This window comes from Melanerpes formicivorus, unplaced genomic scaffold (assembly GCF_026170545.1).
Source record: "Melanerpes formicivorus ecotype bairdi unplaced genomic scaffold, bMelFor1.0.p_v2 SCAF_5, whole genome shotgun sequence".
In the NCBI taxonomy this organism is placed as follows: domain Eukaryota; kingdom Metazoa; phylum Chordata; class Aves; order Piciformes; family Picidae; genus Melanerpes; species Melanerpes formicivorus.
In genome coordinates, this window is record NW_027142357.1 from 5523489 (window position 1) to 5547652 (window position 24164).

Below are 24164 nucleotides of genomic sequence, written 5' to 3' on the forward strand. Positions count from 1 at the left end.
GACGTCCTTTTCATGTGGTCCTTGGATGTTCTATATTTTATATCTCTTGTGGCTTTATGGAAAGGGAAGAGTGAGCTTGCTGCACAAATATATCTGATGGTAATTTTTCTGTTGGTTTTTGCAAGTCAGGAGTATTGTGACGTTGCCATTTTTGAAAGAAAGTTTGTCCCCTCTCTGGCAAGCTGTGTTCGAGGGTTTCAGTAAGCCAATGGAAACTGGGGAAATGGAGTGGCTTGGAGGTGAGCATTGGTGACAGCCAGGCTAGCACAGAGACCTTCCCTTGCTTCTGCTGTCATCTCCCACCACTGGAGAGGTGGCCTGTACTGCCTGGTGTGGGGAGAGATGTGAGCCTGCTGGGACATTTAGAGTTGGGGTAGCACCCAGGAGTGTTGTCATGAAGGTTTAGCTTGTTTCCCACATTTTTTTCCCCCCTGCTGAGGAATGTCCCTTGCTTTTCCAGGCTCTGCTGCAGAGGCAAACAGGGAAAGGGGCCTTGTCTGCATCCAAGTCCTGGCTCCACCAAGGTAAAGGAGATGCTTTAGTTTGTTCCAAACAACTGAGTGTGATTCATAAAGGGGAAGGAAAACAGAAATGAGGGACGGATGGGTGCTGCATGGGACATGGGGGTCTGGTAGAGCTGTGGTGGGGCCTGCTGCTGCCAAGGGGGACAGTGGGCAAGGAGAGGGATTTGTGCATGGGAAAGTTTGTGCATGGATGAGGAGCCATTGACCCTGCTGCACACTGGAGTGAGCAGAGGTCTTCAAAGCCCAATGTCTCTTGGTCCTCATGCCCAAATGTGACAGTGCCACTGGGCAGGTTTGTACTAGAAAAGAGACTGATTTAATAGTACCAGTCTTCCCCTCAGAGAAACAAAGTCCCCAGTCAGCCGCTAAGTACATCAACCCCCAAGTATATCTAGAGCAATAAACCCCAAGTTAGAGAGAAAGTGCAGCTCATCCACGAAGAGACGTGGTAGCTGTAAAGCAGCCATGTTAGCAAAAGGTTAATGAACAACATTTTCAGATGTTTGCCAACTGTTTCCTTCTCACACAAGGCATGACTTTAGTGCAGCTCTGTGTCAGCTGGAGGATGTGGCTGCTGTGGGCTTGAGAATAGGAGAGGAGAAGCTGAGGCAGAGAAGCATACTGATTCTGTTCTTGAGATGCTGCATGCTTGTGTTATGAAATTCACTCCTTAAAATGAAATGCTTAAATGTTGGCAGAAGGTGCCTACTGTTAGGGAACTGAAAAAATTAAACTTATTTAAACAAGCAGGGTACCAAACCACATGCCCCAGAGGGCTGATTTTGATGTTTCTTCTCTGTTTGGGGTTCCTGTATGTGTGTGTTAGCCTTGTGGTCCCCACCGGAGTAGTTTTCATGAAGCATTAACGTCACTGTTTGTGTAGTTAACTCTTTTCTTCTGTAGCTTTATAAAACAGCGGATCTCTGCACAGCTGCACTGCTCTCCTAGACATGAGGGAAGCTGCTCTGGGTTGGGACAATCTGCTGAGTGTGACAGGCAGCGAAGTTCACAAGGTTGGTGATGCGCAGACACACGGTTAAGTTTCCATAGCAGAAGGATCCCACCTGGGTGCCTGTGGCTGGGGTTAAATCTCCACCTGCAGCCCTGCTCTTGTGACACTGCCACTGGTATTTCAGGAACTCTTCTCACCTTTTTGTCCTGGCTCTATAGTTCCTCAGGAACTCATCTCACCTTTCTGTCCTGACTCTTTTACAGAAAGGTACATCCTCCAGTCCGAATCAGCAGTTTGGAACTTAGATGGCTGCCTAATCCTGAGATTAAAGGGATCACAAATGACTACAAAAAACCTCAAATCCAAGCTGCAATATCACTCTGCACTCCAAGATCAGTGCTCTCAAAAGCTGAGGTTTCTTGCCAGTTACCAAAACCAGAAGCCACCCCAGGTGTCTCAGAATTTGCAGAAATGGAAAAACACCTTTAGAGAACAGGAGTGCTTTGACTGTGGGCTTCAGCAGTGAAGTTTTCAGAAGTTGTATTCACTTGTGGGATTTAAAATGTGTATTAGAAGTCTTGCATGTCACCTAAATAGGAGATAAAAGGGAGATGCTGGGCTAGGAGTAAATGTCCTCTCTAGGATATTTCTGCTTAAAATTATCCTTAAATGTTGGGAAATTATTTGCTGCTGTGGGCTAACCCCAGCTTTCCTTATTCATAGATGTTTCTTCATCTGCTTGCCTGACCAAAACATTGTTTTGCCACCCAAAGCCTGGTTTGATACCAGGGATCCCTGGTGCAGGCATTTGATTCTGGAAAAGGTTTCTTGTTGCAATTATGCAAGGCTGACAGGTGCCACCTTTGACTACCCAGCAGCACTTGCTACCAATGGCTGTACTGATTATTAGAAGGCCCAGCTGATGATGTAGCTCTGGCTCCTGACACTTAGAAGTGACCAGGGTGCCCATGTGTGACAGTAAAGGATCTGGTGCAGCATGTAGGAAAGCATCACCCAAGTCCCTGTGTTCACATGTGTGAAGTTTGGTGGTTAGGTCACCTGGAAAGAGAAGATGGATTCTGTGTCTCTTGACTGTTCTGCAACAGTACTTTATTTTTACCTGTGGACAGTACAAAGGTGCTCTATTACATTTAAGCTGAAAATTTTCAAAGCACGTTTCACTTCAGCCAAGGGAATCCTGCATGGGTTAAGAGTGTTGTAGGAGAAAGGAATTCCTTCAACTGCTCCCTTTCATAGTGAGAATGGAAGCTCAAGGGTAGTTAATTGATCTGGCAGTCTTAGCAAGGCTTTTGAGCCCATACTGTCTCTGGAAAGTTGCTACATATTATGTGATATGAAAAGATTTGGATGCTGGTAGGTTTGGGTTTTGTTGTGAAGTTTGCATAGGCTGTGGTGAGCTCTTCTGTGTCCCAGTCAGCTAACAGGAGCAGCCCTGTTCTTTTAGACCATGAGACTTGATTACTATAATTCCCACTTTGCAGGGCATTCAGTCCAGAATCTCCCCAACTCCCAGTCTGCTTGGACTGTAAGCTAGCCAGCTGTTTACTAATGAGGGCAGGAGTAACCATCATTTTTTAACTGTACTTTGTCTTTGTGGCCTTATTTGCCTTTGTCTTTTGCTTGCTCTGCGGCAGCTGATCTCTTGTTTATGCCTTGGAAGTTGTCAAAACTAATAATAAAAGATTAATAGTAGGAAAGAATATAATTTCATTTGTCATCATGGAAGAAAAGATGAAAATAAGTAATACTGGAGTGGAAGCATGTGAGTACCTACATAGGTAGGTTCTAGCAGGTCTCAGCCCTGTTACAGCCTCTTAGATCACACAAATGATGCACGTCCTAGGTTGGTCCCTAGGCTGGGATTGTTTAGCCTGGAGAAGAGGAGGCTCAGGGGTGACCTCATTGCCCTCTACAACTACCTGAAAGGTGGCTGTAGCCGGGAAGGGGTTGCTCTCTTCTCCCAGACAACCAGCACCAGAACAAGGGGACACGGTGTCAAGCTGCGCCAGGGGAGGTTTAGACTCGAGGTGAGGAGGAACTTCTTCACCAAGTCATTTGTCATTGGAATGTGCTGCCCAGGGAGGTGGTTGAGTCACCGTCCCTGGAGGCGTTCAAGAGGGAATTGGATGTGGCACTTGGTGCCATGGTCTAGTCACGGGGTCTGTGTTGATAGGTTGGACTCAATGATCCTCGAGGTCATTTCCAACTTTAGTTATACAGTGATACTGTGGTACTGGCAGTGCAGCCCAGGGAAATTCTGGGCAATATTAACCATGGGGATAGCAAGTGGGTTTTGTCAGAGAATGAATATTACGATGAGAAAAATCAAGTCAATGACTTTAGGTAAAACAATTTACAGTGAAGCTTTGTTAGGGTTTCTGGTAGCTCTGTCTGGTAATGTATTAATACTCTTTTGATTGCCCTTCCTTTTTGTCCTGGAGCCATGAGAGTACCTCTGTGGCCCAACCCCAAACTTGGTTTTCATTCTAGCCAGACTATAACTTGTTTTAATCAGGTCTTTGGGGTCTTATTCAGTCTGTTGGTGTTAAATGGGACATTTTGTGGACAGAGGAGAAATTCCTGAGAGGGATATTTTGCAATCTCGCTGTGTAAAATGGCCTAGTCAAGAAGAGCCTACCTGATTTGTTCATTAAATGCAAAGCACTACATGGAGACGTTCAGGTTCAGAAAGGTTTAGCACTGGGGTAACACAGTGCTCATTGACATTCATTAGTGCTAGAGCCTGGCTGGTAACAGATCATGTTTTATATCCTAGGAAATTCGCTGTTAAAATTAGACATAAATAGAGGTGGGGTATAATTAGTTATTCTTTCCAGATGGACTGGACCATGCTACTCAGCCAGATGATCCCAAGCAGTGCAGTGTACAGCTGCCCTCCCCTGCTCCATCCAAGCTACCCTCTCAGAGTTGCTCCTTGGGGCAGCTGTCTCTGCATTGCCCTGGTCTTAGCCTTGGGACCTGGTAAGGGTCTTCACATCCCTCCACTGTCTGCAGAATCTCACATGTATAACGAGGAGATTTTCTTTGTTAGCCTCAAGCGGGTTTATTTGCTTATTTAGTTAGTTATTTAAACCTCCCTGTAAGTCTGAAAGCATGCACATTCTCACTCCTAGGCTTTTACTCCCAGCAGAATCACTTCCAGAAATTCCAATACTATTCATCAACTAACTTTTACTTCTGGGCAAACACAGGGCTCCAAGACAACAGGTTTATAATAGATGGTAGAGTGAATACACAGATAAGAGTTGTGAGCGCTTCCAGATTTGTTTCTGATCTTTCTGCTCTTGGAGATGTACTGCTGAACATACCTACAAGCTGTGCTTAGGTGAGGAGAGGAGAGAAGCTGTGTGCCCTACATGTCCTGGTCAGCCCAAGCCTGGGCTGTTGAGCAGCTTGTAGGTATGTTGTTTTGCCATCTAGCTAACATCTCCATCAGCCTGATCAAAAGCTTAGATGAATTTGAAACAAAAAATACATCTGGTTTTGGGTCTTTTGAGCCTTTGAAACATTGAAGCTCTGCTGGCTGCCACAGGTCAGAGAAAGGTTTGGTTTGGAAAGGACCTTAAAAATAATCTAGTTCCAACCCCTGCCATTGGCAGGGACACCTTCCACTAGACCAGGGTGCTCAAGGCCTTATCCAGCCTGGTCTTAAACCCTTCCAGGGATGAGGCATCCACATGAGGATGCTGCTGCAGCTCACATTTTCCTACTTATTTCTGATCTTTCGTCCTCTTCCCTCTCTGTAAAAGAGGCAGGAAGTGTTGGCAGGACCCTTGAACCTTGTTAACAAGCATCAAATAGAATTATTTTTACCTGTGTCTTAAAATACCTGCATTTAGCATGTTTTCACAGTGAATGCTTTTGTTCTTATAGCTATTTCAGAAAGCATTTTTCCCAGTGTAAATGTAATTATAATACACATGAAAATAAAACCCCTTCTTGGCAAACAAAGGTTCACCTATGCATTTCTTTAGTCCCAGCTTTTATTAGTAGTGCTAGAGGTATTTTTAAAGTGTTTATTTAATCCAACTATTCAGTAGTCTCCAGAGCCCAGGCTTCTGCTTTAGTGCTGAATCAATGCTTGGTCAAGCCTTAAACTTTATGGCTTTTGGCACAGTGTTGAAACAGAAGCTTTGATGCTTGAGCCTGCTGCCTGCACAGAGCAAATATAAATTTTGATCAGTACAGTAAGTGTTCACCATTTGAAATGTCAGCAGCCAGCCTCTAACAAGCCCCTGGCCCCGGAGCTGTCGGGCAGGGTAGTGTGCCCAGGCAAAGGACTGTTCAAGCCACAGTACATTCCTGGGTGCTGCCTCAGCCCCAGCCCACGTCCCCTGTGTTGAAATAGCATTGTTGTCTGATGGCAGCTCAGGGTGAAATTACTGTTTCTAAATTCCTAGTGGGCAGTTATTCTTGGGTTTGCAGAGGCTGAGTGTTAACAAAGCTACTCTGCTCTCCAGAAGTTGTGGGTCAAGGTCAGGTCTGAGGGACTTTGTGCTGTGACCCGTGAGGCAAAGCTGTAGCTCCCAATTCAGGTGTGCTTCAGTTCTGTTAGGTACAAGGAAGCTGTAGCTCCCAATTCAGGTGTGCTTCAGTTCTGTTAGGTACAAGGAAGCTGTAGCTCCCAATTCAGGTGTGCTTCAGTTCTGTTAGGTACAAGGAAGGCTTTGTCTGCTATGACCTAGGTGGATTCTAGTGGGTTTGCTTTAACAGGTACCCAAATCTTGTTTGGATAATGTGTGTAGATAACTCTCTGATGCAGATGAAAATGTCATCCTTTCAGAGCTCCTTGGTACTTCTCACTCAGTGATCTTGATGCATTCTTCAAGATAGCATACAGTGGAGAAAACCTTAATTACAAAGACCACACTTGAACCTCACCTTTGGCTCCCTGGCACAGCTCTCTGAGGAGACAGCCTGCCTATGCCAGCTGGCCAGCACTGTGCCAGCACGGCTGTGTGCCACAGCAGCACTGTGTGCCAAGCAGAAGCAGGCTGTGGACACTCACCCTGCAGTGCACAAGGAGGCTGTGCAATCCTCCTCCCCACAGCCTTGGCTTCTCCAACACAGAGGTCGTGGCTGATGAGGAAGCACAGTCCCATGCATCATCCCACAGCGGGGGGATCCCACTGCGTAGAATGCTACGGTGGTTCTGATGTGCAGATTTCCCTCTGGGTTTTCCCTCTGCTGCAAATCCCTCCTTGTTCTTTTCCTTCTGCCTTCATCTCTTCCACCAGGGATATATGTCTGCAGCCTGGGTTGGAAGCCCTGTGGTGCCAAGGCATGTTAGCAGCATATGATGGAGCAATATTGTTCCAGTGTTTTACTCCATGACCCAAGGAATTCTGTTATTTCTTCCCTTCTGTGTCAGTGTGGATATGCACACTGTGGTATACTTTGGGGCTGCAGAGATTTCACTGAGCACATGTTATCTCATCCATCCGCAGCATTTATGTCTGTCTGATATTTCTCATCAAGTTTTTGGTACAATTTGTAGCATGCAAGTGACCTGCCTGGGGCCCTGAGCACCTCTGGTTTTGAGGCCTACTTCTTTGTCTCCCCTGGTGCTTTGTGCCATAGCTTCCCACTGTGGCAGAGCTGGGGCTGGGGGAAGCTGGTGTTGCTTCCTGGGTAACACCAAAGTGCCAAGGATCACACTGATGTAAGCCTGTGGCACTGCACAGGGTTTTTTGGCACAGCTAGAGATTGTGTTACTTTGCCAGTCATTTTCAGAAGGGGCCAAAAAAGGCTGTCCAGTTAGAAGGTGGAGATGAGTTAGCAATGAGTGAATGCTGCTATGTAGAACAAACACTTTGCGGTGGTGCTTGATTGGTAATCATACACCTAGCTGCTGAGAACCTTATTAGCATGCTAGATGGGGGCTGTGAAGTCTCAGAACTGGTCACCCAAGGAAAGGTCTCTATGCCATCTCACTGGAGAGGAGCGTGGGCTGCCTCAGCACATCCTGCACAGCAGATCTGGGACTAGGGGGAATGGAATGAAGCTGGAGGTGGGGAGATTCAGGCTGGATGTGAGGAGGAGGTTCTTCACCATGAGAGTGGTGAGACCCTGGAATGGGTTGTTCAGGAAGGCGGTTGAGGCCCCATCCCTGGAGGTGTTTAAGACCAGGCTGGATGAGGCTCTGGCCAGCCTGATCTAGTGCGGGGTGTCCCTGCCCAAGGCAGGGGGTTTGGAACTAGATGATCCTTGTGGTCCCTTCCAACCCTGACTGATACTATGGTACTATGACTGGAAGTGAGGGTGCGGCCAGGATGGAGAGCTGTTGAAGAAGCTTATCCTAATGTTGCATGTTAAATTGGGGTCTTCTCCTTATAGGTTTCCAAGAGTGCATTTAAGGGAGAAACCAAAAAAGTAAAATACAAGTTCTGGGAGCACTGCTAGGCTCTAGGTATACATTAAGGAAGACAAAGATTTTCCAACTTCATTTCACAGCACCAAGAATTTATGGTCTGTCTCTAAGCCTTTAATGGGGATGTTGAGGGGAAAAGAGTTGTTGTTTTCCCTCCCTCCTGCTGGAAAGGGATCTTGGGAGAGCCTGTTGCCTTTCCTCAGCCACAGTAGGTCTCTGCATAGAAACCAATAGATTTGGTGCTCTCCTCACTCCACTCACTCCATGTCTGTGCCAGGAGTGCTTAAGAGACTCACCCGCATGGCAGCGTGGGTGGGCTCTGTTCTTAGTGGGCACCATTGGGCATGACTGTGATGGTAGTAGATAATGCTCCCTATGATTTGTCCTATGAAGCTGCCCGCTGCTCTTCCCTAGGTGAAATAAGTTGGATGGCTGTGTGATCTGCTACTGCAAATACAAGAAATTTGGGCAGTGAACCAAGCCCTTGGGTGTGCTTTCCTCTCTGACTAGAGGGTGCAGGTTGCAGAGCTTCAGAGCATGGTGTAGCAAAGAGGGTGGATTGATGCACTGCCTTCAGTGCAGAGCCATGCTGTGCCCACCTCTGTGTCCTGGGAAGCTAGCTGGTGATGAGTTCAGCTTGCCTGCTGGTGTGAAGCTGGGCAGGGCAAGGGGCATGGGTGAACTCCTTCCTGCCCTCACCTCTGCAGCTCTCTGCAGCTTGTGGTGATCGCTCTGCCCCCTGCCACAGAAGGAGGGGGCAGATCACAGCACCAAAGGCTTCCAAACCCATGTCACTCAGATCTGACAAAAATGATGACTTGCATCTGACCTGCTTTTGGTGGGGATAACCCATAATCCTTTTTTAGCCATGCATTGTGTTGTCTAAATTAGGAAGCTCTAATAATGTATGCAACTTATCATAAGTATTCTGTGATAATGGCACAGACCGACATAAAATGAAGACTTATATAACGCTGGATTAGTCTTATGAAACAGTGGTGTACCTTCATAAAGGGTCCAAAGAGCAATTATTGTGTGTGTCTGACTGGCACTGTAAAGTCCTTAGTTCAATCATCATTGACCAATTACTGCTTTATTGTATTTTCCTTTTATTTTTATGGTCAGAGAATGGCATTTTTCCCACAATCAGTCCTTGAGCACGAAGACAATAACAATTAAAAGAAATATTTTAAATCTGGGCTTCATCTGCACAGAGGGACCTATCCATCACTATAAAGATCAGTTCTGCAAGTAGCTGTATTTCAGCCCAATAGCCCCCAAATATCCAGTTGTCCAGAACTAGAAGTTTTAATTTTAAACCTTATTCCAAAGAGCAGTAGTTTATGTTTCACCAATTTGCTTAAAATATTAATTTCTGATGCCCTTACACTTGCTTCAGTGCTGTATGTTGGCAACATGTGTGCGTGATAAGGTTGCATACGACACTGATTAGAGTCGAGATAAAGATTATTGTGGTCACTGGGGATGGACTTGGGCAGTGTCCAAGGTTATCAGCCAAAAGAAATAGAGAAATGTAGGACTGTGTGAAAATGCTTATTTATGCTGACAGAGTACTGACCCGCAATCAGGGCTCGGCTCTCTAATTAACTGAAGGTGTAACCTGCAGGATCTTAGGCACTGTACCTGTGCTGAGCCTCGGCTGCTCGACCTGGAACCCGGGGTGTGGGAGCAGCCCTCCCTGCCTGTGGCTCGGGGTGTAGGGATGCAGTGTTAGGCTGGGGGGTGACCTTGACTTCGGTGCAATTGTGTCGGTGCTCGGCGCCGAAGGACGGGGGGGGTTGGATCCTATTCAGAGCCAGGAGCGTGAGGAAGAAGCTTTTGACATCTAACGCAGCGTGTGTCCCCTTAATTGTGCCTGCCCTGGCGCGCCTGGCTGAGGCTGCCCGGGTCCGGGGAGCAGCCGCGAGCAGCCCTTTCCTGTGGTGCTCCAGGGAAAGCCAGGCGGTCTGTGAATGTGTCTAAGGCACTTAGCACAGGAGAGAGACAGTGTTTGGCATCCCTAACTGGAAATAAAGCCAAGCCCAGTACATGTCTGCCCAGCCCTCCCAATACTGCCTGGAATTGTGGCTCTTCTGCCCTACTGCTCTTGCCCAGACATTCTTCTCTCCCACAGCCCAGCTGCTTTGCCATACTGCCCACTCTGTCCCTGGGCAGGCTTCCTCAGGTGTTCTGCCCTCCCTCTACCATGCGAGGAGCAGGAGCACATGGCACCACAGCATCCTCAGGGTGAGAGCACATGGCATTGTGTACATCTCAGTCCTGTCCTCTCTAGTGGGAGCCATCATCAATCAGTGCTTGCATGGCAGCAGGTAGAACACCCACCTCTCCTTTTCAAACCCTTCCTAAGCCAGTGGGGAGTGGAGTAGCTAATATATATGGTGGCTGCCTTGTAGCTGCTGCAGGTTTCCACAGGCTCAGCACTAGCAGAGCTCCAAAAAAGCTTTTGGGAGTGGATTTGTAAGGGGTGAGTTCACTTCTGTTTGCCAGTGTGGTGCCAATAGTGGCCAAGGTGCTGAGCACCCTATGGCAGCAATCCTGTGCAGGCTGCAGCTTCTATTCAGGATAGGGACTAAGGTTTGGCATCAACTGAGCCAGAATGCTTGCTTCTTGGGAGGTATTAGTGAACTTGTTCCTCGGTGTGCTCTGTGGGAATATGTTTGTACTTTGGGCTTGGTGTTTGCTTTCAGGTCAGGAGATGTATTTTAAAGTAGGCAAGAACCCATGTCAGGGGATGGGGAGAGGCAGGAGGAGGGAGCAAGTCAAGGAAATGGACAAAGGGCTACTGTAAAGTAGCACATTGTACAGAGGGAGTTCCCTTTTTGCTTATTTCAGTTTCATTTTGAAAGTCCTTCTTTCCCCCCTGCCTGGTGCACATCCAAAAATTTCATTTAATTCCCAATTGGATGACATATCTACAAGCCCTTGGTCACCACAATTAACTATAATTAACTGGTGAGAAACTCAGATTAGCTGAAGAGGTCACCAGATCTCCAGCAACAAGACAAGTTTTTTTCTCCTGTTTAGAGGTGCACCAGGCAGGCTTACAACCAAATCCATAGGTAATTTGCCCTGAAGCCATCAAGCAAGCTCTTCACTCCTTGTAGACCAGTCTTGAAATAATTTGGTTTACCTAAATGCAGAAACAGTGCAACAAACCCCTTAAGTCTCAAGAGCTTGTAGGAAGCTGGTATCGTAAGTCCCCATCTGCTTTCAGCTACCTTTCTGTGCATAACCTCTGCATGGTCTCTAGCTACAGAAGGTGCAGCAACAAGGGCACCAGACAAGGAGCCTGTGAGGGCTCCTTCTGTGGGACCTCTTGTCACGAGTATTGACACTGCTTACGGTGGGTGAGAAATTTCTTCTTGGCTCCAGCCCTGTTGCATCCAGCCTGGGGAGTTTGACAAGCTACAGCCATCTCCTTCCACTCTTTCCTGGTGATTTTATCCATGAGGGTGGTTTTACTAAGCCAGACCCTCCTTTCCCTCCCCCTTGCTTTATTTTCTTAAGAGACTTAATCAAAGGTAATTTGAGTTCCCATTTCTCTATCAATGGTTGTATTTAAAAGGGGCTTATCTGATTTCCATCACCAATTATGGGCTCCCATTTCTTGTTTATATCCATCTCAAATCTGACAAGGTCCCTGTTTGATTTTGATAGGAAGTTAGGGCTTCGTACAAAGCTAAGGGGACTCTGAAGCACATTTGTTCGGGTAAAATAATATCTTGGGAACTACTTCACTTGTACTGCATGGGGAGGGGGTGGAATAGGGTGGTCCCTGCCACTTCTGTTGAAAAATAAATTCTGAAGCCAAGATAGTAAATATTTCCCTGAGCCAACACAGTGGGAGGGAAATTACAGTGCCCAGGAATATTGCTATTAAGGAGATGTGAGGTCGGAGGTTAATGTAACAAGAGTTGGTCTAGCCAGAAAGGTCGGGAAAGGTTGGCCTTGTAAGTACAGAGCTGTTTGATGACTTTTAACTATTTTGGGCAAGAAAAACATCTCTGCCCTTCTCTTTGGAGGATAGCTGGCAAAATCTGAGGCCTCATGGGGCATTGGCAAATAAAAATTGATGGGACAAATTCATGCACAAAGCAAGGTGTACCTGGACCATTAATGCTCTTTCAGCTTTGACGCAGCAGCTTTTAAGCTGCTCTAGTGTTTCAGTGTGCTTGAGTTTTAAAATTCATTTATTTGGAGCATATTAGGACACCCCTGTAGCTCACTCAGAATGTTGGTTGCACATATCAAAGCATGGGGGGCCATTTCCCAAACTATTTGACCTAGCACACTCTTGAAAGAGGCTGAAACCTGGAGCCATTCCCCTCTGGTTAGCAGAAGATCACAGAATCACAGAATGTTAGGGGCTGGAAGGGACCTCAAAAGATCATCCAGTCCAACCCCCCTGCCAGAGCAGGATTACCTATTCCAGATCACACAGGAATGCATCCAGGCAGGTCTTGAATATCTCCAGAGAGGGAGACCATGGCTTTGGGAGTCATTTGCTACTACTTGGCGAGCTATGTCTTTGCTCTTTGAGAAGCTGGAGGATATTTTTATTTGTGTTTGGTTTTCTTTTTCTTTTTTTTCCACTTTCTGTAGCATAAGGTCTGTAAAACCCTAAAAGCAGGCAGGCATGGTGTAGCTTCAAGAAGCTCACAAATAGCTGCCTCCTCTCTTAAGCTACCTCTGTAGGCTACCACGATGCTAGCTGGGATATTGAGGTGAGTTGCTGAAGCAGATATTGGCTCACCAGAATCCAGGGAGCCCTGCATGCTTGCCACCCTGCCTCACAGGTGGATGTTCAAAGTGGGCCTGAACTCAGCAATGACAACACCAACACAGGTTTTCTTGGGCTGGAGCAAGGACAGGATAAGTTTATGCCTGCAACAAAAGACAGTCAGGTTCTACATGCAAAATGCATTTGTTCCTGGGAGACAATTAATACCAGGGTGGCTTTTCCCTTTTCCCAACCTATAATTACTCTTTAAATCCATGTGGTCCCTGCTGTGTGGTGGAGAGGGAGACAAGCAGGCAGAAAAGCCACCTAGCCACCATCATGTCCTCCAAAGCCTGCAGCATCTTCCTGAGATAACACATGCAGGGAGCTGAGGGAAGAAAGTGTACGTTGGATGCCCCATAGACTTGGGAAGATAAATGAGTGCTGTTCTTAACCTCATTATTAAGTCATCTGCTGGATCTTCTGGCCCTGCAGGGAGTGCCTATATCCCAGAGTGAAGTGCCCTGGGCAAGGTGCATGTTTGCTGTGTAAGGAGGAGCTCAGCTGCCTGCAGGAGGAGTCAGGAGTATGTGGAACCAGGGATCCTTCAGGAAACCTCAGAAGGCTCCCAGCAGTGCCCAGGGTGCTCTCAGCTAGCTGAACACATACGTGTCACTATGCAAAGCATCCGTGCAAGAAACCAAGCACTGGGATTAACTGGTGATAGGCACAGTTATGTGGCATTTTGAAATGTTAGTTGCACTGAACCAAAACCCACAGAAAAGTATTCTTGGTTTGTTGGGCTCTACCTAGGTACCCTGGGGCTCTTTGCTGTCTCTTTGGGTTGGTTGAGTATTTATTGTGCAACAAAACCCCAGATCTCCCAGTATGTTTGTGACCAAAGCAATTTCTTGTGCAGAGAACCCTGAGCTGAGTGAACGGTGGTGAGAAAAGAGGTTCATCCCAGCAACCCCTGCAGGCTTGTGCACTGAAGTATTTCAGAAGCAAGTTCCTCTGAAAATGGGTAATCCACATGTTTTGACACTCCTCTAATTCCTTTTTTGGGGGGGCAAAGTCATGGCTCTTTCTCAGAGGACATCAGCTTGGAGGTATGTCTAATTGTTTTGACTGGTATAAAATGTGGAAGAGCTGCCCTGGAAGGCCAGGCTGTCCATGCCTTGATGTGAAAGCTTGTAGAACCACAGAAGTTTAATATTAATGGCAATAACTAGTTGCAGACTCTTAATTTCTGTTGGTACCTGTCTCTTATTATGGAAGGAGGAGCCTCTCCACTGGAGTTTCTTGGTGCTGACTGCTTCTCTAGAGTGCTACATGCTTTCCTGGTGCTGTGGCCACGTCACACGCAACGTGGGGTTAGCACTGCTCCACATTTTCCTCTCTTCTACGAGCTGTGTGTTGGCCCTGTTCCATTCTGCCTACTATGGAAAAACTCAGCATACTCAATTTACTGCGTGCAGTGCACACATTGGAAGTGTTTTCCCTTTCCTGCAGGGGCATGTGGGCTTCAGCCTTGCAATAACGGGTCTGTACAACACACAGCAGGATCATCGGACAGATATTGGCAGGGCATCTCATCGGTGCCAAGCCAATTAAAACATTAAACCTGATCCAGTAAGCTTGATTGCAGCAGGCTGGCTGAGCTCCTCACCCAGATAAGCTCCTGAGAAGGGAGATACAAGGAGGATGTGCAGGAGGGGGCCCTGCGGGAGGAGCTGGGGAGCTTTGACATCCACCACGCTTTTGAGTAATTACATTGGTTTGGACCATAATGCAGAAAAGGTTTTGGGCTTTTTAGTGTGCACATTAGAAAACAGCTCAAATTCTTTATGATATGAGATTAAATGATTTCATCCCAGATAAAACTTAAGACCCGCAAATGCTTGATTGCTCTTGAGGTAATATTTCAAGACTTGAATCATTCTGTTTTAAAATACCTCAAGTTTACAATGATAAATCTACGAAGCACTAAAAATCCTACTCAATCAACTCTGGTTCTTGAAATGGCATCTGCCTTTGAGCTATAAAAATAACAGATGATTTTTTGATAGCTTATCAGTTAACAGACTGCTTAGTTAGGATAGCACATTTTTATGCTAATCTTAGGGCTGTGATGAGTGAGTGAGAGAAAGAAGATCTATGGCATTATTTTGTATCTACTTTAAGTTCAGCCTAGCTTTTGGAAAAGATCTGTCCTCTTCTAGGAATTGCCAGCCACACAGGGGGTTTCATCCCTCCTTTGAGTGGAGGTGGAATTGATTTAAACATGTTAAAGTGGTAATATATGTGGCTGTTTAATGGTGTCTCTTCTGCACCGCGGAGCAGACACATGCAGCAAGCAAAGGAGGTGCAGGGTGCTCCCCAGCATGGCTTCCACAGCCCCAGAGTCACTGCCTCACCCACCTCCTGGGTCCCCTGGGTTCTGAGAGCTGCTGAGGCAAAGGGTAGAAGTAGAAATGTGCCAAATACTCTCTCCTGCTCTCTGCCCTCAGTCCTGCTCCTGCACAGTAAGTGGGAGGCTATGCAGCCTGCACCAGGGGGATGCTTTTGGGTCAGGAAGCAGGGGAGATGGCACAATGGGGCAGGACCTGGGCTTCTCAGCCTGACATGTCAGGTGTGCATGCTCTGAGGTCTTGTTCTGGGTTTGCAGTGGAGAAAGGGTTCTTTCCATTTCTTTATTCCCTAAAATCGGGATTAGTTTGGGAGGAAAAAGAAAAATTTGTGACAAATTTGATGCTGATTTGGTGTTTTGCTGATATGAGTTAGAAGTGATGCTGTCTCAGTGGCCAGGCAGGAACAGGTTTTGAATCCTCTTTTTGCTTACTCTTATGAATTCTCCCATTCTTTAAACAGGAATTAGACTGAGTTGGCTTGCTGTCCGTTGCCAGTTCTTGTGGGAGATGAGGTGACAAGCCTGAAGGACCTTGATTTCACCTACAGTGTCATTTTTATGTTCTTGTGTCTTTGAGCTCTCATTTTGAATTTATTATTTTTCCAAATTCTGTCTTATTAAAAATTCAGGTGTTGGGTTTTGGTGGGTTTTGTTGTTGTTTTTTGAACAATAAATTGAATCTACATTCAGACTTGATTTTCTCTGAATTAAAAGTGAGTAGGGGAAAGGTAATAGGTGGCTTAAATCTGATCCTCCTTACTGAGATTGTTTCCTGCCCAATTCTGTATCTCTTGAAGGCAGAAGACTGTTTTAACTGAAATCAGTATGAGCATTAGAAATGCAGGCCATGGAGGCAATTTTCTTTATGTCTTTTCTCTTCCATGCTAACCAGGACTCCTTTCTCTTTTGTCTCATGAAAAATGATTTTAAAACTGTCTAAAAGTGTCTCATGAAGCATGAGAGCTGCCCATGGAGGTAGAGCTGGTTCCTAACAAAAATGTTCTCTTTGACAGAAATGCGCCCACGCCAGTGTCCAATATTTACACATTATCCTGCAGCAAGCCTGACTTGAGACACTGGTTGGGGTTGTGATCTCTAGCTAGCGCTGCTTTTCAACCAATTCCATTTCACTGGCTGCAAATTCTCTGTGGAGGTGAGAGAAGTGTGGGAATGAGATCAGCTTATGGGAGGCTACAGATGAATGTGGACAAGGAGAAAAGAACCAAAATATTTTGACTGATTGTGTTTTGGGAAGTGGGTGGGAAGGAGAAGAGGTGGGAAGGTATCAAAGTCACTCCTGACCAGAAACTTTCAGCACCTGCAAGATGAAGCTTTGATTCCCTTCCGTTCTGTGGTGGTTGGGTGCACATGTTCTCTCCTTGCAGGTCAGGGCAGATCCCCATCACTCCTCTTCAGAATGTTCTCAGGAGCTGTTCCTGTTCAGAGCTGAGGCTGGACAATTTCTGCTCTTGTTTTGGCATATATTTAGTTCACTGACAGAAGAAGGCCTGAAATTGTTCACAGATTTCACTCAGATTTCCTGACTGGGTTCAGTTTTGAAAAATGATGGGATAATGCTCATAGGATTGAACAGAAAATCCAGTTTCGATCCCTCTCTCCCCTGCCTGCCCTTGTTTAGGGGACACTCCTTGGGCACAGGCAACCTTCCCATTTATACGAAGAAAATAGAAATGCTCAGGCCACCGCCCGAAAGTGTACATTCATTTTGGTGTCAATAGCCTGGAGTGTTTTCCTATGAAACCTCTTTGATTTTCTGTGCCTTAGATCCTAACTGTGTCAGACAGAGGAATTTTAAATGTTCAGGACTTAGGTGATTACAGCAGCATCCTTAGCCCTGGCCTCTTGCCTGCCTGGAAAGTGTTTCATGCTCTGCGGTACAGGACACCTAGAGAGGATGTTTCTGTCTTTCCCGTGCTGACATTATCCTCTTCATTTACCTTCAACTCAAATACATATCAAGGATGATGGTAAAGTTATTACTGGGTGATCAATCATCTCCTTTCTTTTGCTCCAATGACTGCTGAAGTATTTTATAGAAAGCAGAACAAGTCCTAAAGGACTGAGCACCCGTGGCATTTCACCTCTGCATAGGGAGGTGGGTTCCTCTTGGACTTCTCTCACCCTCACAACAATACATGATCAGGACTTTAGAAAAATGTAAAATGTAATGGTTTTTGTCGATTTTGGTTTATTTCAGCACCGCAAGTAGAGCCTCACGAAATTACTTCCACATCACCGTGAATCTTTTTTCTTTCCCTTTTCCCCCTTCCCCACCCTGCTGTTGTAAGTCGAGTCACAGAGCTGATAAATGTGATGTTTGTATGGTGCTGTTCCAAAGCCCTGTGATTTTGGGGCCAGGCTGTGGCCATGGTATTTAGCCTGGATGTCAAGGTGTGGATTGCACTGTGAGGGGATTGCCAACCACTTTGCGCCTAGATGTTTTGGGAGCAGTGACATTTCGCTCTGCAGCAAGGCAGCAAAACAAACCATTCCCCTCCACCCCTGCTGCAACGGTTTTTATTTTACACCACCAAGAGCTGACACAATTTGATGAATTTCATCCTTTTTATTTTTTTTTTCCTTTCCCTTTTTTTTTTTTTTATACCCACTTGAACTACTATATAAATATTAATAGCTAAACACATTGCAAACAGGTGGGACCCGTTCTGCCTCTGGAGAGCTGCCACCGCTAAGTGATATCTCAGATGGGGTGACAGAACTTTCCCATGTGGGCGCTGTCTCTCCCTGCCAGCCCCTCGGACACGCCTGGAGCTGAGAGCTCTTTGTTTTTTTGGGCTTTTTTTTTTTTTTTCTTTTTATGGTATCGCTATAACAGTTTTTCTTGGTCTTTTAACAGCTCATTCAGAAGAGGAAGGACAGGGAATTAAAAGGCATTTTTTCCCTACCTTCGCTAGTTAGAGGGGCATCGCAAAGGGGGCTTGTTCCTGCTGACAACTGCAGACCCCTGGTTTTGAGTGTGTCTGAGGGCAGCATCTCCAAAACAGGAATAAAGAAGTGTTCATCTACAGGTTGTGCTGTGTTCGACTTTCTCCCACCTCACCTCTTCCTCTAGCTTTGCAGGCACTGTGCAGGGAGTGATTGTGATGATCTACCCTGTGTTGGGCAACTGTGTGAGCGATGTCTACATCTGTGAGGTGTTCCGGTGCCCTGCAAACTGGGCTGCTTGGGGCAAGGCTCTGGGCAGCAAAGGGAAAGAGGTGGTTACAAAATGCTGCAAGTCCAGAAGGAAGTCTGAGGGTGACAATGGATAGCATTACTGGTCAGAATGCTTGGATTCCCTTATTAGTTCCTCCACTCCTTCCCATTTATGCTATTCATCCCTCCTGCACTGTAAAATGTCAACATAGACATAACACATGGAGCTGATCTATCAGAGTGTGTTAGGGGTCAGGAGATGGCAGTGGGGTGGCTGCCTCCAGGCTGATGGTGCTGCTGGAGCTGTCGCAGCTGCCTTGCCAGGGCATGTGGAGCTTTTTTGGTTTCACTAAGGAAGCCGTGGCCTTTTCCCTGGGCAAAATCACAGGCAGGGTTCAAAGGGGTTGCTCGGGTTTGGTTTTGTTGATGGTTTTTGTGTTGTGGGTTTTTTTGGTGGTGGTGGGTTTTTGCTGTGGGTTTTTTGTTTGGTGGTGGTGGTTGTTTTTTGGTGGTGGTTTTTCGTGGTGTTTTTTTGAGCTTTTTTTTTTCCTTCCTCAAAATTATGTTTCCATAGAAGCCATCACCACATTTTGACTTTCAGATCAAAAAATGCTGGGTTGTTTGGAAATCAGTTTTTTTTTCCTAGCATATTTTTCAATGAAAAAGGTACTATGTTCTTCATACCATTTATTTACTTCTTTCCTATTAGAAGTAGAGAGATAGAATGTAACTGCAGCCAAATCTGGGAGCCTGGGGATCTGGGAGCTGCAGGATACCTTGTACTCAGTGAGAGATTTCTCTAATTTTTAATTTCTCTTTGTAAGAATCTTTTAAGAATCCAGAATAGAAAAGAAGGATTTGTCAGTTGGTGGTGGTTTGGGTTTTGTTTCATTCTCAAAGCCCCTTACAAAACAGAAAGATTCAAATTCTCCCCAGGGGCAGGAATGGAAATATTAGTGATGTGCCACTTGCTTGGTGGCACCGCGGAGGGAACAGTTAGAGGCATGAATCAGGGACTGCTGGCAGAGTCACTTTCCAATATGTGCAAATAAAAATGCAGACCACATATTACATCTGGGGTCTGAAGATTTACCAAGCTGCCATAAGGCCATAAGTTTGGGTTGGTTGCAGTTTGGGCTTTTTTGAACCATCTAAACAGGCTGCATGAAGCGATGCCTCCACTTTTTGTATTGCTGCCTGTTTCAAACTGGGTTGTAGGTAAGGAGACTCCAGCATTCCTATTTAATGTTCTGATTAATGAGCACAGACAACGCTTTTAAGATATTTTTTTTTTAACCTGTATATAATCAAGCCATCTAGCTACCGGTAACTGCAAATGTCACAGATTTCAATGGTCTCTTTGGGACTTTTAATCTGTTTGCTTTTATAAAGGAGGTGATTTTATTTTTACATTAAGGAAGCATTAACATCATTAAATGGGCTCCCACTTTATGATAACTGCAAATGTCACATTGATCCAGAAAGATAAGAAAATGTGCTCGTCTTTGGAACAATATCCAAGGCAAGAGCAGGCAACCCACACTATTTGCATTAAAAAACAAATTGTATAAATGCAGAAGATTGATGTGCCATCTGTTCATGTCCTTCACTTTTCTGGCTCTTCTGTGTTGAGATATTTTTATGGAATAGTTACGTTTATTATTTTGAAAATGACTCACGGGTTAAAAAAGTTTATGATGGGCAATATAAGTTGAAGACGCTCGTTTACAGTATCTCAGGTACAAAAGCTGGCATTAAAATTAACTTCCATGCCCACAAACAAACTACAGGGTTTTGCAGCCTGTGTTATTACCCAGATCCCAGGATCAGAGGAAAAGACTTCAGCAGCAACACCAGCAGCTTGTGAAGTGAATCCAAAATACCCAGCGTGGACACAATACTTCTGAAGCAATGGAAAAGCCTTGCAGAAGGAGTAAGTGGCTAGAAGAAGCTACTGACTTGGCTTTTTATCAAGAAGGTAGATATGGGGTGGAGTCTTGTTTAAGATCAGGCTGTGTGGTTTTGGTGAAACACTGGTGTTACCTGGGGTGGATGTGGTGAGCAGGGTGCTGATGGTGAGAGTTTTTGCCAGAATGCTAAGCCCAGACAGTGACTTCTGAATAAAACCTGCAAGCTCCATAAAGGTATCGTGAAGGAAACCTGGCGCCTCACCACAACCCCTTGCTATCGCTTCCATACCTTTCCTGCTTGCCACACCAAGCTTCCCATTGACATAATCCTCCCCACTACGGCTTTATTTTGCTTTGTACCCACCTTCATTTGGAAATAAGTCAGCATGTGCCTAGGTGGCCAGGAAGGCCAACAGCATTCTGGCCTGGATCAGCAGGACTAGGGCAGGGGTCATCCCACCTGTGATCCACCCACTATACCACCAAACTTAAGACTGGTGAGGATGCACCTTGAGTACTGGGTTCAGCTTTGGGCTACTCATTCCAAGAGGGACATTGAGGTGCTGGAGTGTGTCCAGAGAAGGGCAGCAAAGCTGGTGAAGGGTCTGGAGAAAAGGTCTTGTGAGGAGCAGCTGAGGAAACTGGGGTTGTTTAGCCTGGTGAAGAGGAGTCTGAGGGGAAACCTCATTCTCTCTAGCTTCCTGAAAGGAGGTTGTAGATGCTGGTCTCTTCCTGGTAACAAGTGATAGTACAAAAGGAAACAGGCTGAAGTTGTGCCAGGGGAGTTTTAGGTTGGACACAGGAACAATTTCTCATCCAAAAATTGTACCAAGCCCTTGAGCAGGATGCCCAGGGTGCTGGTGGAGAAGAGGAAGAGCAGAGGGTCTTGCGGGTCAACAGAATTATCCAGTTCCTTCCTGAACCCATTTAACTTCAAATTCCACAGCATCCTACAGCAAGTTCTCAGGTTAGCTCTATTTTGTTCATAGACCATGTTCTTGTTGCTTTGCCTGCTTGGACCCTGCCATCCATTTGGCCTGGTACTTCACACTTCCAGCTCTTGGGTTGGAATCATAGAATCATTAAGGTTGGAAAAGACTTCTAAAATCATCAAGTCCAGCCTTCTAACCAACATCCCTAAGACCACTAGATCACATCCTGAAGTGCCACATCTACTTGTTCTTTGAACACCTCCACGGACGGTGGCTCTACCACCTCCCTGGGCAGCCTGTCCTGAAATAGTGGTCAGTCATTAGTTACTTGGGAGAAGAGGCCAGTACCAGCCTCACTACAGCTTCCTTTCAGGTAGCTGCAGAGATGAAACAGTGAGCCATTGGCTTCCTTGAATGATTTTTCTTCTCCACGTTTCCATAGATTCATCAATTGCTGATAATCTGTTAATCATTAGTGGGCTCAGACTTCCTCTCAGCAAAATATGCTATGAGTTAGACTTGCATCTTTTTAAGCCCAGCCAAAAATATTGTGTTGGCATTGGTGGTGTGCTTGATAACTCCAGCTGACATGAAGGTATTGTCCTACACCCTCTATTGCATGGTGCCTGGGGTTTTGTGGTCTTTGCTGAGAGTCATGGAGGATGAATTTAAGAACAAATCTATTTCTGATCAGCATAAGATGCTAGTAGACAAGACTGCATCATCTTTACTCAACATGTTTTGGTGTCTACCAATTGAAATACTTGTAAACCATTACAGAGCAATACCAAGGCACATTTGAAAATGTCTAGGCCCAGAGGTCTGCAGTCAAAATATGGCAAAGCAGGAAATGGGAGCACAGGCTAAAGAAGTGATTGAATGTCTCTGGAAATAAAGCTTTGAGGAGCTAATGGCTGGTACTCAGCCTGACTTATAACCTGTGTTTAGAGCCTTGGCCCATCATGCCACCTAATCATAACGTGGGGAAGGACTTGCTGAATACAGCACTTCCTGTCTTTTCATGGTATCTTTGCTACCCTTTAAGCCAAACAGGCTTGCCACTGTCTTAGACAATGGTGGGTTTTTACCTAGCTGCCAAATCACAGGTTGCACACAAGCTGTGATTCTGGCAGGTGCATGATAGTTGGTTGAGTTTTTGCCTGTTTGCATTGATTAGCATAACTTCTGCCATGTAGAAGCAGGGTAGATTGAGGGTGGCAATTTAGTTTCTGGATTATAGTAGTAACTCTTTCCTTAACAGGACACACACCATTTTATCACTGTGTTCCTGAACTACTTTGGCATTATCAGGAATTAAAAGCCCATGTTTAAACTGCAGTAGCATCTCTAGGAGCTTCAAGACCCAGGTGAGTTTGCTGGTATCTGCAGGAGGAAACATCACAGCAGCTTGTCCTTGCTTTGGACAGCAGTGTAAATCTGGAGTGAAAGACAAACAAGAAGGAGCACAGAGAAATGTTGAGTGAAGATTGGTGTCTGTCTTCAACTGGTGTTTATCTTCAATCCAGAAGTTAAATTGCTACCACAGGACTGTGGCTGGAGTCACAGGGTGGCCATAGGTGAATCATATCTAAATGCATACTGGAGATGTATTTTGGTTTAGAAACATCTTGGCTCCATAGTGAATCTCAAAGTCCGTGTTGCTGAGTCTAATGCTCCCGTCTGCCTCACAAAAAACAGCCATAGAAGTTGATGATGATAGGGCACAGGAAACCACACCAATTCAGAACACAGTGGATTTTAATTTTGCTGTTGGAATACCTTTTATCTGCCTAAATCTTTTCCAGAAACACACCACCTAAACCCCTGAGTAAATAAAATTGTATGTTAAACAAGGGGATAGACAGAACACTTGGTACCTAGAAAGGAGACTTTTTTCCCCTTAGGCAAGTCAGCTGTGTCCTTAAAATTCTACATATTGTCCTTTATTAAAGAAGCTCAATTTTAAATTGGAGAAGACAGAAGCCCATCTTTTTCTTTGGGGAACCTGATGTTGCTGCTCTGAGGTCTACTGTCAGGATGCTCATACAATTATTTTTGAGAAGGAAGGACCTTTTCAAATAAGTTGCATGCTAAGTAAGTTCACCTTGTAAAGGACCCATAGTTGACTTCTCACTTTGAGGGGGTAGCCAGCCCTCAATGGGAGTCTGCATGTCTTAGACCTTTCAAACAACCTTTATCACATTGCTTCAGCTAACTGTCTGCACTAAGTGAATCCTACCCTACAGATCAGTATGCTGCACAGCTAAAAAGAAAATAACATAAAAAAGCTCCAGATGTTTCAGCTGATGAAACACCGTAGACACCAATCTTCACTCATCATTTCTCTGTGCCTCTTCCTGTTTGTCTTTCATTCCAGATTGACACTGTAAACAGTCCAAAGCAAGGACAAGCTGCTGTGATGTTTCCTGCTGCAAACACTGGCAGACTGACCTGGGTCTTGACTTGCAGCAGAAGCTCCTAAAGCTGCTACTGCCATTTAAACAAGGGCAGTTAATTCCAGATGCTCCAAAAGTAGTTCTGGAACACCATGATAAAATGGTGAGCATCCTGTTAAGGAAAGGATTACTGTTATCATCCAGAAGTTAAATTGCTGCCCTCAATTAGGTTGGAATGGCTGAGCTTTAAAGATCCCTTCCAACCTAAAGTATTCTATGATTCAATTACTTGAGCCTTTCCTATGATGGAATGGATTCCTTGATTTTCATCTGAGCCTTCTGTAAAGCCAGGAGTCACCATTGCTAGCAAAACCAAAAGGCATGTGTGTGTGTGTGTTATGGGATGAAAGCAATGAGCCAGGTTCTGGACAAGTTCTGAGCAGGGAATTGATTGTGCCCATGTGCTCAGCACTGGTGAGTCTGCACCTTAAATCCTGGCCTGATTCAGCTTTGGGCCCCTCACTACAACAAGGACATTGAGGTGCTGGAGTGTGTCCACGGAAGGGCAACAAAGTTGGCAAAACAGGCTTCTGAAGAGTAAAGCTGAGCAAACTGGGATTTAGTCTGGAGAAGAGGAGGCTGAGGGGAGACCTCACTCTCTACAACTACCTGAAAAGAGGTTGAAGTGAGGTGGGAGTTGGTCTTTTCTC

The 24164-nt window shown here is 45.6% G+C and overlaps 1 long non-coding RNA gene across 2 annotated transcripts; it reads left to right on the top strand.

Moving 5' to 3' along the window:
- The first annotated feature begins 474 nt into the window (after positions 1-474).
- On the top strand, positions 475-13597 carry LOC137440983 (uncharacterized). 2 transcript variants are annotated; one of them, XR_010987281.1, is made up of 3 exons: positions 475-524; positions 1428-1537; positions 13549-13597. It is a non-coding gene; the product is annotated as an uncharacterized lncRNA (long non-coding RNA). The 2 variants fall into 2 exon arrangements; XR_010987282.1 differs by lacking the exon at positions 13549-13597 and adding an exon at positions 1740-1821.
- Positions 13598-24164: the final 10567 nt, after the last annotated feature.